The 16,326-nt window shown below is 46.9% G+C and overlaps 1 long non-coding RNA gene across 1 annotated transcript in view; it reads left to right on the forward strand.

Annotated features, from left to right (window-relative positions):
* The window catches only part of LOC139394388 (uncharacterized), a 201,269-nt gene extending 184,961 nt beyond the window's left edge, over window positions 1–16,308 (forward strand). The window contains exons 2-3 of the long non-coding RNA XR_011629821.1: window positions 1,072–1,152; window positions 16,225–16,308. This is a non-coding gene — a long non-coding RNA (uncharacterized lncRNA). The remainder of the gene's footprint in view (window positions 1–1,071; window positions 1,153–16,224) is intronic.
* The last annotated feature ends 18 nt before the right edge of the window (window positions 16,309–16,326 follow it).

Raw genomic sequence — 16,326 nt, forward strand, 5'->3', positions numbered from 1 at the left:
ATCTACAGCAACTGCACGTCCGCTTAGAACGTTTCCCGACTTGTAGAATCCATGCCCCAAAGAATTCAGGCTGTTCTGGAAGCCAAGGAGGGTCCGACCCGGTACTAGATGGGTTAATAAATTGTCCGGTGTATATATACAGTATATATATTTATACTAATTTCAGTCATTTACTTTTCAAATAACAGTAATTTAGTCTTCGTATTTAACGTTATCTCAGAGAATTATGAGAACTATGACGATATCGGCTTCTCTACTGGAGCTCAAGGCCGGAGCGGTGTACTCTTCATCATGTACTCTGTGTTTGTGAGTGCTGTCGCAGGACTGATGTGGTGTTGGATGTGTGTCTGTTGTGTTGGACGCTTGGATTCACTTCCTTGTCGTTATCCTCTCAATGTCTTGTTTGAGTCCTATCAAGGGATGTTGTGGTGGTTGTGAGTGCTATTTGTCTCCTTGGTCTTGGTGAGGGGGTTGTTGACTGTGAGTAGTGCTATCTGACTCCTTGGTCCTGGTGAGGGGGTTGTTGACTGTGAGTAGTGCTATCTGACTCCTTGGTCCTGGTGAGAGGGTTGTTGACTGTGTGGTTGTGAGTGCTATCTGCCTCCTTGGTCCTGGTGAGAGGGTTGTTGACTGTGAGTAGTGCTATCTGACTCCTTGGTCCTGGTGAGAGGGTTGTTGACTGTGTGGTTGTGAGTGCTATCTGACTCCTTGGTCCTGGTGAGAGGGTTGTTGACTGTGTGGTTGTGAGTGCTATCTGCCTCCTTGGTCCTGGTGAGAGGGTTGTTGACTGTGAGTAGTGCTATCTGACCCCTTGGTCCTGGTGAGGGGGTTGTTGACTGTGTGGTTGTGAGTGCTATCTGACTCCTTGGTCCTGGTGAGGGGGTTGTTGACTGTGAGTAGTGCTATCTGACTCCTTGGTCCTGGTGAGGGGGTTGTTGACTGTGTGGTTGTGAGTGCTATCTGACTCCTTGGTCCTGGTGAGGGGGTTGTTGACTGTGTGGTTGTGAGTGCTACAGTAGCCATCCCAACTCAGTTGCTGACAGTGTCTTTCCCTTCCTTGTTGTTCTCCAGATGAGGGGCCTTACACAAAGCACTCCAACCCCTCCAGGTCACCGGATGGAGCGCTGGCCATCAGGAGGCAGAGTATCCCAGGTAAGGATACATAACCTGTGACCCTGACCTCTGACCCCTCACTGAGCCTGGACTTTTATTATCTCACCTATGAACCCTAACCTGATTGTCCCCAAACGTGATCGACCCATCACCCCTTACCTGATTGGACACTAGTCACCTAATACCTCCCACCTACTACCTAACCCACACCTCCCAATGAGCTAGATTAACCCCTCCCCTCACCAGTCCTTTCCTAGGGCACACTAAGCAGTTCAATGCACACTTCAATATGTTGTGATCTCTTACCTGCCTGTACCTGTCCTTACCTCACCCGACCCTCTGCCCCTTCACACCCGTAAATGTCTCTCTTTGCCTCTGAAAGAAACGGTCTGTGCTTCAACAATAGACAACCTTTACAAACATGCTCTAAATGTCTTGATCTGAATATATTGAACACTTTTACACAGACTCAGTGAGCTCTATCAGAATGTGTTGTTATCTCGTGGACTCAGTGAGCTCTATCAGAATGTGTTGTATCTCGTGGACTCAGTGAGCTCTATTAGAATGTGTTGTTATCTCGTGGACTCAGTGAGCTCTATCAGAATGTGTTGTTATCTCGTGGACTCAGTGAGCTCTATTAGAATGTGTTGTATCTCGTGGACTCAGTGAGCTCTATTATAATGTGTTGTATCTCGTGGACTCAGTGAGCTCTATTAGAATGTGTTGTTATCTCGTGGACTCAGTGAGCTCTATTAGAATGTGTTGTTATCTCGTGGACTCAGTGAGCTCTATTAGAATGTGTTGTATCTCGTGGACTCAGTGAGCTCTATTAGAATGTGTTGTATCTCGTGGACTCAGTGAGCTCTATCAGAATGTGTTGTATCTCGTGGACTCAGTGAGCTCTATCAGAATGTGTTGTATCTCGTGGACTCAGTGAGCTCGATTAGAATGTGTTGTATCTCGTGGACTCAGTGAGCTCTATCAGAATGTGTTGTATCTCATGGACTCAGTGAGCTCTATCAGAATGTGTTGTATCTCGTGGACTCAGTGAGCTCTATTAGAATGTGTTGTATCTCATGGACTCAGTGAGCTCTATCAGAATGTGTTGTATCTCGTGGACTCAGTGAGCTCTATCAGAATGTGTTGTATCTCATGGACTCAGTGAGCTCTATCAGAATGTGTTGTATCTCATGGACTCAGTGAGCTCTATCAGAATGTGTTGTATCGCTGGGAGCCAACTCTCTGAGCAACAGATTACTGGGCATGTGTTGCGTCTCCTGGCCTCGTCTGAGAGTTATTAACAAGCTGTTCTGTCAACAACAACAACAACAACAACAACGCCAGGCTCAGCTCTAGAGCGAGATAAAAGTGATATCCTTCACTGCCGATTCAGAGCCACGCTGCTATTATACACACTGGCCTCATTGGCTTCAGAGAGAGAGTTTAGTCAGGGACAGACTGGGGGATGAATAGCGATGTTTGGATCTGTTTGAAAAAGAGGGAGATAGCGATTATGTTTTTTGTTAAAGGGGGAGATAGTGATTATGTTTTTTTTTTAACCAGTCTCTGTCTGTAATCTTTCGTCTGGAGGCACTAAGGGCATCATAACCATCTCCTGAAGTAATCAGCTCTGAGGTCAGTATGGTCGCTATAGCAACAAGAGGTCAGTCTGATCGCTCTAGCAACAAGAGGTCAGGCTGGTCGTGCTCTGTAATCTGTGATGTTAAAGAAGGGGGAGTGTGGGGGGGTGGGGGGTCTTCTATCCACAAGGATAATCAAAATTATCCCTCATTAGACAAAGGCTATTTAAAGCTTAGGGGTTAAGTTTAGGGTTAAGTTTTAGGTTAGAATTAGGGTTAGGAGTTACGGGTTAAGGTTGGGATACCTGCAATGCTTAGGGTTAGGGGTTATAGAAAATATGATTTTAGGGTACGGGTTAGATTTAGGGTTGCAATTATGGTTAGGGTTAGGTTTTGGGTTGGAGGTTAGTGAAAGTAGGAATTTGAATAGAGAGAGAGAGAGAGAGAGAGAGAGAGAGAGAGAGGCTGTATCAACAGTATTACTATATTATCCACTAGAGGTCGACCGATTATGATTTCTCAACGCCGATACTGTAACGAGTTTCGTCTTCATAGGAAGGAGAGTCGGACCAAAATGCAGCGTGTGGTTTACGATCCATGTTTATTAATAATACGAAACACGAATCTCCAATACAATACTACAAAACACAACGTAACGAAACCCTAAACAGCCTATCTGGTGAAAAAACACATAGACAGGAACAATCACCCACCAACACACAGTGAAACCCAGGCTACCTAAATATGGTTCCCAATCAGAGACAATGACGAACACCTGCCTCTGATTGAGAACCATATCAGGCCGAACATAGAACTGGACAAACTAGACATGTAACATAGAATGCCCACTCAGATCACACCCTGACCAATCAAAACATAGAAAATACAAAGTAAACTATGGTCAGGGCGTGACAGATACAGATTATTGGAGGACCAAAAAAGCCGATGCCGATTTTTTATTTATGTATTTGTAATAATGACAATTACAACAATACTGAATGAACACTTATTTTAACTTAATATAATAAATCAATAAAATCTATTTAGCCTCAAGTAAATAATGAAACATGTCCAATTTGGTTTAAATAATGCAAAAACAAAGTGATGGAGAAGAAAGTAAAAGTGCAATATGTGCCATGTAAGAAAGCTAACGTTTCAGTTCCTTGCTCAGAACATGAGAACATATGAAAGCTGGTGGTTCCTTTTAACATGAGTCTTCAATATTCCGAGGTAAGAAGTTTTAGGTTGTAGTTATTATAGGAATTATAGGACTATTTCTCTCCCTACCATTTGTATTTCATTAACCTTTGACTATTGGGTGTTCTTATAGGCACTTTAGTATTGCCAGTGTAACAGTATAGCTTCCGTCCCTCTCCTCGCTCCTCCCTGGGCTCGAACCAGCAACATAACGACAACAGCCACCATCGAAGCAGCATTACCCATGTGGAACAACTACTAGAAGGCTCAAAGTGACGTTTGAAATGCTATTAGCGCGTGCTAACTAGCTAGCCATTTCACTTCGGTTGGTTGGTTCAGGGGACTGTATCAATACCCTCTGTTGGTTCAGGGGACTGTTTCAATACCCTCCGTTGGTTCAGGGGACTGTTTCAATACCCTCTGTTGGTTCAGGGGACTGTATCAATACCCTCCGTTGGTTCAGGGGACTGTATCAATACCCTCTGTTGGTTCAGGGGACTGTTTCAATACCCTCCTCCGTTGGTTCAGGGGACTGTTTCAATACCCTCCGTTGGTTCAGGGGACTGTTTCAATACCCTCCGTTGGTTCAGGGGACTGTATCAATACCCTCCGTTGGTTCAGGGGACTGTATCAATACCCTCTGTTGGTTCAGGGGACTGTTTCAATACCCTCCTCCGTTGGTTCAGGGGACTGTTTCAATACCCTCCTCCGTTGGTTCAGGGGACTGTTTCAATACCCTCCTCCGTTGGTTCAGGGGACTGTTTCAATACCCTCCGTTGGTTCAGGGGACTGTTTCAATACACTCCGTTGGTTCAGGGGACTGTTTCAATACCCTCCGTTGGTTCAGGGGACTGTTTCAATACCCTCCGTTGGTTCAGGGGACTGTTTCAATACCCTCCGTTGGTTCAGGGGACTGTTTCAATACCCTCCGTTGGTTCAGGGGACTGTTTCAATACCCTCCTCCGTTGGTTCAGGGGACTGTTTCAATACCCTCCTCCGTTGGTTCAGGGGACTGTTTCAATACCCCCCTCCGTTGGTTCAGGGGACTGTTTCAATACCCTCCTCCGTTGGTTCAGGGGACTGTTTCAATACCCTCCTCCGTTGGTTCAGGGGACTGTTTCAATACCCCCCTCCGTTGGTTCAGGGGACTGTTTCAATACCCTCCTCCGTTGGTTCAGGGGACTGTTTCAATACCCCCCTCCGTTGGTTCAAGGGACTGTTTCAATACACTCCTCCGTTGGTTCAGGGGACTGTTTCCTCTTTGGTACTTATTGATTCCATTTGACCTGTTATATAGATGTGATGTACTTATCAGGTTAGAGTTATGGGGTTTGTGTTTTATAGCTAGTTCCTGTTTAGTCCAACGCTCTAACCACTAGGCTACCCTGCCGCCCCAGGTTAGAATCATGGTGTTTGTGTTTTATAGCTAGTTCCTGTTTAGTCCAACGCTCTAACCACTAGGCTACCCTGCCGCCCCAGGTTAGAGTTATGGGGTTTGTGTTTTAGAGCTAGTTCCTGTTTAGTCCAACGCTCTAACCACTAGGCTACCCTGCCGCCCCAGGTTAGAGTCATGGGGTTTGTGTTTTAGAGCTAGTTCCTGTTTAGTCCAACGCTCTAACCACTAGGCTACCCTGCCGCCCCAGGTTAGAGTTATGGGGTTTGTGTTTTATAGCTAGTTCCTGTTTAGTCCAACGCTCTAACCACTAGTCTACCCTGCCGCCCCAGGTTAGAGTCATGGTGTTTGTGTTTTATAGCTAGTTCCTGTTTAGTCCAACGCTCTAACCACTAGGCTACCCTGCCGCCCCAGGTTAGAGTTATGGGGTTTGTGTTTTATAGCTAGTTCCTGTTTAGTCCAACGCTCTAACCACTAGGCTACCCTGCCGCCCCAGGTTAGAGTTATGGGGTTTGTGTTTTATAGCTAGTTCCTGTTTAGTCCAACGCTCTAACCACTAGGCTACCCTGCCGCCCCAGGTTAGAGTCATGGGGTTTGTGTTTTATAGCTAGTTCCTGTTTAGTCCAACGCTCTAACCACTAGGCTACCCTGCCGCCCCAGGTTAGAGTCATGGGGTTTGTGTTTTATAGCTAGTTCCTGTTTAGTCCAACGCTCTAACCACTAGGCTACCCTGCCACCCCAGGTTAGAGTTATGGGGTTTGTGTTTTATAGCTAGTTCCTGTTTAGTCCAACGCTCTAACCACTAGGCTACCCTGCCGCCCCAGGTTAGAGTTATGGGGTTTGTGTTTTATAGCTAGTTCCTGTTTAGTCCAACGCTCTAACCACTAGGCTACCCTGCCGCCCCAGGTTAGAGTCATGGGGTTTGTGTTTTAGAGCTAGTTCCTGTTTAGTCCAACGCTCTAACCACTAGGCTACCCTGCCGCCCCAGGTTAGAGTCATGGGGTTTGTGTTTTATAGCTAGTTCCTGTTTAGTCCAACGCTCTAACCACTAGGCTACCCTGCCGCCCCAGGTTAGAGTTATGGGGTTTGTGTTTTATAGCTAGTTCCTGTTTAGTCCAACGCTCTAACCACTAGGCTACCCTGCCGCCCCAGGTTAGAGTTATGGGGTTTGTGTTTTATAGCTAGTTCCTGTTTAGTCCAACGCTCTAACCACTAGGCTACCCTGCCGCCCCAGGTTAGAATCATGGTGTTTGTGTTTTATAGCTAGTTCCTGTTTAGTCCAACGCTCTAACCACTAGGCTACCCTGCCGCCCCAGGTTAGAGTTATGGGGTTTGTGTTTTAGAGCTAGTTCCTGTTTAGTCCAACGCTCTAACCACTAGGCTACCCTGCCGCCCCAGGTTAGAGTTATGGGGTTTGTGTTTTAGAGCTAGTTCCTGTTTAGTCCAACGCTCTAACCACTAGGCTACCCTGCCGCCCCAGGTTAGAGTTATGGGGTTTGTGTTTTATAGCTAGTTCCTGTTTAGTCCAACGCTCTAACCACTAGGCTACCCTGCCGCCCCAGGTTAGAGTCATGGGGTTTGTGTTTTAGAGCTAGTTCCTGTTTTATTTGTTTTGATGAAACCAGAGTTATAGGAAATGATAACTCAGAGAGGTTATGAGCATCCGGGAGCCATTTTACGAGACGACAGATAGAAGGTGTCAACGACTACGTGGTTTTTAAACAGACAGTAAATGCATGAACCAACTCTGAAACACTCTTTCACTCTTTCTCTCTCTTTCTCCTAACAGACTTAATGCATTCTGCAAATCTTGTCTTGAATTTCTGAAGCACTTGTTGATTCAAATATAGTTGTTTGCACAGATGACTTCATCCTCTCCTCGCCCACACACAGTGAGATGACGGGAGAGAGAGAGAGAGAGAGATCGTGAGAGGTCAAGGGTGATAGGGAAAGAAAGAACTCAAGAAAGAGAGAAAAATGTGTGACTACCTACCTGTCTGTCGCTCGGGTGCTGTGGGAGAGGTGGGAGAGGTGTGAGACAGTCAGTCTGTCTCTCTGTCCCTCTGGTGCTGTGGGAGAGGCGGGAGAGAGGTGAGACAGTCTGCCTGTCTGTCTGTCTGTCCCTCTGGTGCTGTGGGAGGTGTGGGAGAGGTGGAGAAGTTGGAGAGGCAGGAGATGGGAGGTAAACACAGTCAGATCCTGAAAAGAGAGAAAACAGAGGAGAGAGGACAGAAGAGAGAGGACAGAGGAGAGAGGACAGAGGAGAGAGGACAGAGGAGAGAGAACAGAGGAGAGAGAACAGAGGAGAGAGAACAGAGGAGAGAGTACAGAGAAGTGAGAACAGAGGAGAGAGAGAGAGAACAGAGGAGAGAGAGAGAACAGAGGAGAGAGAGAGAACAGAGGAGAGAGAGAGAACAGAGGAGAGAGAGAGAACAGAGGAGAGAGAGAGAACAGAGGAGAAAGAGAGAACAGAGGAGAGAGAGAGAACAGAGGAGAGAGAGAGAACAGAGGAGAGAGAACAGAGAAGTGAGAACAGAGGAGAGAGAACAGAGGAGAGAGAACAGAGGAGAGAGAACAGAGGAGAGAGAACAGAGGAGAGAGAACAGAGGAGAGAGAACAGAGGAGAGAGAACAGAGAAGTGAGAACGAACAGAGGAGAGAGAGAGAACAGAGGAGAGAGAGAGAACAGAGGAGAGAGAGAGAACAGAGGAGAGAGAGAGAACAGAGGAGAGAGAGAGAACAGAGGAGAGAGAGATAACAGAGGAGAGAGAACAGAGAAGAGAGGAGAGAGAACAGAGAAGAGAGGAGAGAGAACAGAGAAGAGAGGAGAGAGAACAGAGAAGAGAGGAGAGAGAACAGAGAAGAGAGGAGAGAGAAGAGAGAAGAGAGGAGAGAGAAGAGAGACGAGAGAACAGAGAAGAGAGAACAGAGAACAGAGAAGAGAGAACAGAGGAGAGAGAACAGAGAGAGCAAAACATCTCTGTTAGACCCAGAAACCATTCGTCCTCTCTGGTACACATGTTAACCTGTAGAAATATCTCCTCATCTCTTAGAGACGAGCACCAATGACAGGAACACCCTGCAGGGCATACGGTATGCTGGCTCTAAGTTCAGGCAGCCATAGAAGCTGAGATTAGTTGGAAAAGGTCCCTCCTATATCATTTGTGTCCGAGATCACCGTTTCAGGGGCAGTGGCCTTTCTCTACGGCTGATTGATGCTCAGTGGTCACCTTATATCAACTCTAGCATGTTGTAAACTGGGCTGATTTGGTTCAGTGCAGATTACCAGGCACAGCAGCGAATCTTCAGAAAGGGGAACCGAGGCCCCGGGTCCCCTCTCTTCCTTCCTCTTTGTCCCCCTCGCACACGCACACACACACACACACACACACACACACACACACACACACACACTCCTTCCCCTCCCCATCACAACTCAGCCAGCCACCTAGCTAGCGCTTCCGATTAGCCGCAAACCCGCTAGCACGGAAATGACTTCAGCTGTGCACGGATACCCCGCCCCCCACGACTACCCCAACACCAAACTCCTTTTCTCCATCCTGAAGCCCCCTTTGGCATTCTCATCAATATGCAAATGACTAAGTTAACATTTAATTAAAGGGTAGAATGGCTTGGTCTTTTTCAATGATATGCTTAGTGGGCGATAGACACTGACAGGACAGGCTGTCTGGCAGCACCTAGCTTGTACCTGAACTACATCTCAAATGGCACGCTGCCCCCTATATATGTCCCCTATATATGACCCCTATATATGTCCCCTATATATGTCCCCTATATATGTGCCCTATATATGTGCCCTATATATGTCCCCTATATATGTCCCCTATATATGTGTCCTATATATGTCCCCTATATATGTGCCCTATATATGTCCCCTATATATGTCCCCTATATATGTCCCATATATATGTCCTATATATATGTCCCTTATATGTGCCCTATATATGTGCCCTATATATGTCCCCTATATATGTCCCCTATATATGTCCCCTATATATGTGCCCTATATATGTGCCCTATATATGTCCCCTATATATGTCCCCTATATATGTGTCCTATATATGTCCCCTATATATGTGCCCTATATATGTCCCCTATATATGTCCCCTATATATGTCCCCTATATATGTCCCCTATATATGTGCCCTATATATGTCCCCTATATATGTCCCCTATATATGTGCCCTATATATGTCCCATATATATGTCCTATATATATGTCCCTTATATATGTGCCCTATATATGTCCCCTATATATGTCCCCTATATATGTCCCCTATATATGTCCCCTATATATGTGCCCTATATATGTCCTCTATATATGTCCCTTATATATGTGCCATATATATGTGCCCTATATATGTCGCCTATATATGTCCCCTATATATGTGCCCTACATATGTCCTCTATATATGTCCCTTATATATGTCGCCTATATATGTCCCCTATATATGTGCCCTATATATGTGCCCTATATATGTGCCCTATATATGTGCCCTATATATGTCCCTTATATATGTCCCCTATATATGCCCCCTATATATGTCCCCTATATATGTGCCCTATATATGTGCCCTATATATGTCCCCTATATATGTGCCATATATATGTCCCCTATATATGTCCCCTATAAATGCCCCCTATATAGTGCATTACTTTTGATAGATCTGAGGCCAGTGGTTTGTAGTGTAGTAACCATGCTGTAGTGTAGTAACCATGCTGTAGTGTAGTAACCATGCTGTAGTGTAGTAACCATGTTGTAGTGTCCAGGGGTTTGTAGTGTAGTAACCATGTTGTAGTGTAGTAACCATGTAGTAGTGTAGTAACCATGTGGTAGTGTAGTAACCATGTTGTAGTGTCTAGGGGTTTGTAGTGTAGTAACCATGTGTTTGTGTAGTAACCATGTTGTAGTGTAGTAACCATGTTGTAGTGTAGTAACCATGTTGTAGTGTCCAGGGGTTTGTAGTGTAGTAACCATGTGGTAGTGTAGTAACCATGTCGTAGTGTAGTAACCATGTTGTAGTGTCTAGGGGTTTGTAGTGTAGTAACCATGTGGTTGTGTAGTAACCATGTTGTAGTGTAGTAACCATGTTGTAGTGTAGTAACCATGTTGTAGTGTAGTAACCATGTGGTAGTGTAGTAACCATGTGGTAGTGTAGTAACCATGTGGTAGTGTAGTAACCATGTTGTAGTGTAGTAACCATGTGGTAGTGTAGTAACCATGGTGTAGTGTAGTAACCATGGTGTAGTGTAGTAACCATGTTGTAGTGTAGTAACCATGTTGTAGTGTAGTAACCATGTTGTAGTGTAGTAACCATGTTGTAGTGTAGTAACCATGTGGTAGTGTAGTTACCATGTTGTAGTGTAGTAACCATGTGGTAGTGTAGTAACAATGTTGTAGTGTAGTAACCATGTTGTAGTGTAGTAACCATGTGGTAGTGTATTAACCATGGTGTAGTGTAGTAACCATGTGGTAGTGTAGTAACCATGTTGTAGTGTCCAGTGGTTTGTAGTGTAGTAACCATGTGGTAGTGTAGTAACCATGTGGTAGTGTAGTAACCATGTTGTAGTGTAGTAACCATGTTGTAGTGTAGTAACCATGTTGTAGTGTAGTAACCATGTAGTAGTGTAGTAACCATGGTGTAGTGTAGTAACCATGTTGTAGTATAGTAACCATGTTGTAGTGTAGTAACCATGTTGTAGTGTAGTAACCATGCTGTAGTGTAGTAACCATGTTGTAGTGTAGTAACCATGTGGTAGTGTAGTAACCATGTGGTAGTGTAGTAACCATGTGGTAGTGTAGTAACCATGTTGTAGTGTAGTAACCATGTGGTAGTGTAGTAACCATGGTGTAGTGTAGTAACCATGTTGTAGTGTAGTAACCATGTTGTAGTGTAGTAACCATGTTGTAGTGTAGTAACCATGTGGTAGTGTAGTAACCATGGTGTAGTGTAGTAACCATGTGGTAGTGTAGTAACCATGTTGTTGTGTAGTAACCATGTGGTAGTGTAGTAACCATGTGGTAGTGTAGTAACCATGTGGTAGTGTAGTAACCATGTTGTAGTGTAGTAACCATGTGGTAGTGTAGTAACCATGTTGTAGTGTCTAGGGGTTTAACCATGTTGTAGTGTAGTAACCATGTTGTAGTGTCCAGGGGTTTGTAGTTTAGTAACAACCCTAGATGTGTGTCTGGACTATATCTCCTGGAAGGATGAAGTAGCATGAATAAAATAATGTTTTATTAATGAAAAAATGTCCATGATTATTTGAACATGTAGGTAACCAGTTGTATAAAAGTGACAATGCCCTGGAAGACGGTGTTTTGGAGGATAATATATTGGCACAGAGTGCCGGCCCTCGACAAGCCAATGTGCTGTATCCTCCAAACACCAGTTTATCACTCAACTAAACAGTAGACGGAGAGTTAAAGGAGGACAGAGGAGGACAGGGTTCATGTCCTCTGTTCCTTGGTGTCACTACATCACGCGGTTTTAAAGTGTCCTGGACAGTGTCCCTGCTGCGTGCGGTTCTCAGGGCCATCTGTCAGGCCTGCTCACTAGGGAAATGACTGAGCAGGAGAAGGACATGTTGTCTGACGCAGTCCCCTTGTCTCACTGTCCTCTAACCCTACTACCACACTGGACAGGAACGGGCACAGAGGAGAGGATGTGACCTATGGGGGTGGGGGGGGGGGGGGGGGTGAGAGACGCGCGGGAGAGGAAGGGAGGATAGGACATAGGAAAGGGCAGAGGAGAGGAGGAGGAGGAGGAGGAGGTGATTAGAGGAGGAGGAGGAGGAGGTGATTAGAGGAGGAGGAGGAGGAGATTAGAGGAGGAGGAGGTGATTAGAGGAGGAGGAGGAGGAGGAGGAGGAGATTAGAGGAGGAGAGGAGGAGGTGATTAGAGGATCAGAGGAGGAGGTGATTAGAGGAGGAGAGGAGGAGGTGATTAGAGGAGGAGGAGGAGGTGATTAGAGGAGGAGGAGGAGGAGGTGATTAGAGGAGGAGAGTGGAGGAGGAAGAGGAGGTGATTAGAGGAGGAGGAGGAGGTAATTAGAGGAGGAGGAGGAGGTGATTGGAGGAGGAGGAGGAGGTGATTAGAGGAGGAGAGTGTAGGAGAGGAGGAGATTGAGATTGAGATTGGAGGAGGAGGTGATTAGAGGAGGAGAGTGGAGGAGAGGAGGAGGAGGAGAGAGGACAAGGAGAGGAGGAGGAGGAGGAGGGAGGACAAGGAGAGAGGAGAGGAGAGGAGGAGAGAGGAAGAGAGTGGATGAGGAGAGATGAAGAGGAGAGAGGAGAGAGGAGGAGGAGAGGAGGAGGAGGGAGAGAGAGACAGAGGCTTGTTTCTCTCTCTTGATCGTATCTCTCACCACTCATCTCCATTCTAAGAGGCTTATCCACATTCTGAGCATCACAGACAGGAATATAACCCACCAGATCACAGCCTGGTCTGTGGGCTTTTGGAACAGAGAGACAGTGTGCCTCTTCACAGTGTGATGCACAATTCATTCACCCTCCAGTGTTCACAGAACCATAGTTGACTGGTTATGTTGATGAAGACCCTCCAGACAGACTGTCTCAGATTGTAGTGGTTAGATATGACTGGTTATGTTGATGAAGACCCTCCAGACTGACTGTCTCAGATTGTAGTGTTGATGAAGACCCTCCAGACAGACTGTCTCAGATTGTAGTGGTTAGATATGACTGGTTATGTTGATGAAGACCCTCCAGACAGACTGTCTCAGATTGTAGTGGTTAGATATGACTGGTTATGTTGATGAAGACCATCCAGACTGTCTCAGATTGTAGTGGTTAGATATGACTGGTTATGTTGATGAAGACCCTCCAGACAGACTGTCTCAGATTGTAGTGGTTAGATATGACTGGTTATGTTGATGAAGACCCTCCAGACAGACTGTCTCAGATTGTAGTGGTTAGATATGACTGGTTATGTTGATGAAGACCCTCCAGACAGACTGTCTCAGATTGTAGTGTTGATGAAGACCCTCCAGACAGACTGTCTCAGATTGTAGTGGTTAGATATGACTGGTTAGGTTGATGAAGACCCTCCAGACAGACTGTCTCAGATTGTAGTGGTTAGATATGACTGGTTATGTTGATGAAGACCCTCCAGACTGACTGTCTCAGATTGTAGTGTTGATGAAGACCCTCCAGACAGACTGTCTCAGATTGTAGTGGTTAGATATGACTGGTTATGTTGATGAAGGACCTTCAGACAGACTGTCTCAGATTGTAGTGGTTAGATATGACTGGTTATGTTGATGAAGACCATCCAGACTGTCTCAGATTGTAGTGGTTAGATATGACTGTCCTCTCCTCATTCCCCTCAACCATCCCCAACCCAGTCCTCTCCTCATTCCTCATTCCCCTCAACCATCCCCACCCCCGCTCTCCTCCCTATCCCTTCCCCTCCCCCTCTCATCCATCCCTCTCTCCTCTCTTCTCCTCCTTCCTCCTCTTCTCTCCTCGCCACCCTATCTCTCCCCTTCCACCTCTCCTCTCATCTATCCCTATATCTCCCATTCCCCTACCCCTCGCCCTCTGCTCCCATCCCTCCCATCCCTCCCTCCCTCCCTCCCTCCCTCCCTCCCTCCCTCCCTCCCTCCCTCCCTCCCTCCCTCCCTCCCTCCCTCCCTCAGGGTCAGCAGGTTGTGTGATGGGGGTGACAGGTTGCTCCACCTGGGTCATTAGAATGTCCCTCCCTCCCTCCCTCCCTCCCTCCCTCCCTCCCTCCCTCCCTCCCTCCCTCCCTCAGGGTCAGCTGGTTGTGTGATGGGGGTGACAGGTTGCTCCCTCCCTCCCTCCCTCAGGGTCAGCTGGTTGTGTGATGGGGGTGACAGGTTGCTCCACCTGGGTCATTAGAATGTCCCTCCCTCCCTCCCTCCCTCCATCCACAGCCCTGTCCTCTGATAGTCTCCAGACAGACACAGAGACATCCACAGCCCTGTCCTCTGATAGTCTCCAGACAGACACAGAGACATCCACAACCCTGTCCTCTGATAGTCTCCAGTTGGACAGACACAGAGACATTCACAACCCTGTCCTCTGATAGTCTCCAGACAGATACAGAGAAATCCACAACCCTGTCCTCTGATAGTCTCCAGTTGGACTGAGACAGACAGACAGACAGACAGACAGTGTCCCCTATGGGTCCTGGTCTAAAGTAGTGCACTATATAGGGAATAGGGCTCTGGTCTAAAGTAGTGCACTATATAGGGAATAGGGCTCTGGTCTAAAGTAGTGCACTATATAGGGAATAGGGCTCTGGTCTAAAGTAGTGCACTATATAGGGAATAGGGTCCTGGTCTAAAGTAGTGCACTATATAGGGAATAGGGTTCTGGTCTAAAGTAGTGCACTATATAGGGAATAGGGCTCTGGTCTAAAGTAGTGCACTATATAGGGAATAGAGCTCTGGTCTAAAGTAGTGCACTATATAGGGAATAGGGTCCTGGTCTAAAGTAGTGCACTATATAGGGAATAGGGTCCTGGTCTAAAGTAGTGCACTATATAGGGAATAGGGTTCTGGTCTAAAGTAGTGCACTATATAGGGAATAGGGTCCTGGTCTAAAGTAGTGCACTATATAGGGAATAGGGCCCTGGTCTAAAGTAGTGCACTATATAGGGAATAGGGTCCTGGTCTAAAGTAGTGCACTATATAGGGAATAGTGTACCATTTAGGACATATCCTTTTTATGTTGCTGCTGAAGTGAGATGTGATGTGTCTGTCTGTTTTATCTGGAGCCTGAGGACATGGAGGAAACCAGCAACTAACTCTCTGTCCTACCTACCATCACTATTTATGGACTGACTGAAAGGAGAGGAGAGGAGAGATATTTCACACTGTTCCTCAGTGAAGAGAGGCTGAGAGGAGGGGAGAGGAGAGAGAGAGAGAGAGGAGGAGTAGAGGAGAGGGAGAGGAGGAGAGTAGCGGGAGAGGAGGAGAGTAGAGGGGGAGGAGAGTAGAGGGGGAGGAGAGAGGGAAAGGAGAGAGAGGGGGAGGGAGAGGAGAGGGAGAGAGGAGGAGTTGGAGAGAGAGAGGGGAGAGGAGAGAGAGAGAGAGAGAGGGGGAGAGGAGGAGGAGGAGGAGAGAGAGAGGATGAGGAGGAGAGAGAGAGGAGGAGGAGGAGAGAGGGAGGAGGAGGAGAGAGAGAGGAGGAGGAGGAGAGAGAGAGGAGGAGGAGGAGAGAGAGGGAGAGGATGAGAGAGAGAGAGAGAGAGAGAGAGAGGAGGAGAGAGAGGGAGACGAGAGGCGAGGAGAAGAGAGGAGAGGAGAGGAGAAAGAGAGAGGAGGAGGAGAGAGAGGGATGAGGAGAGAGAAGAGAGGAGGAGAGGCGGAGAGGAGAGAGAGATTTCACAAGAAGAGAGGCTGCAAGGCAGCTGTAGATAATGCAGAGACTGAGAGAAGCCGTATTGTTGTGTATGATGGTGAAGAGAGGATTTGCATTAGGACATGTCGGGGGGAAGTGGAGAGGGAAGAAGAGAGAGGGAGGGAGGGAAATACTGAAGAGACTGTCACATGACTTCGAGAGAGAGAGAGAGAGAGAGAGAGAGAGAGAGAGAGAGAGACTGGGTGAGAGAGACACTGGGAGAGAGAGACAGGGTGAGAGAGACAGGGTGAGAGACACTGGGAGAGAGAGAGACAGGGTGAGAGACACTGGGAGAGATAGATAGAGAGAGAGACACAGGGAGAGAGAGAGAAACCATTCAACCGTTCATCTTGCCGCTGCTTCCTTCCTGATAAGGAGTTGAGGACAGCGTGTTGACAGTCCTTTTCAAAGGAGGAGGAGGAGAGGACAGGAGGAAGGATCTCGTGTTCTGCATCATGTTGGGGCCTGTTCGGTCTCCGCACCTCTCTCATCGCCTGTCCCCCTTCCTCCCCTCTTCCTCCTCTCCTCTCTCAGATGAGTTTAAGGGCTCCAGTGTTGTAGAGTTAATGAAGAAAGAGGGAACCACACTCGGCCTCACTGTGTCCGGGGGTGTCGACAAGGATGGAAAACCTCGGG

Source organism: Oncorhynchus clarkii, unplaced genomic scaffold (assembly GCF_045791955.1).
Source record: "Oncorhynchus clarkii lewisi isolate Uvic-CL-2024 unplaced genomic scaffold, UVic_Ocla_1.0 unplaced_contig_10421_pilon_pilon, whole genome shotgun sequence".
NCBI lineage: Eukaryota > Metazoa > Chordata > Actinopteri > Salmoniformes > Salmonidae > Oncorhynchus > Oncorhynchus clarkii.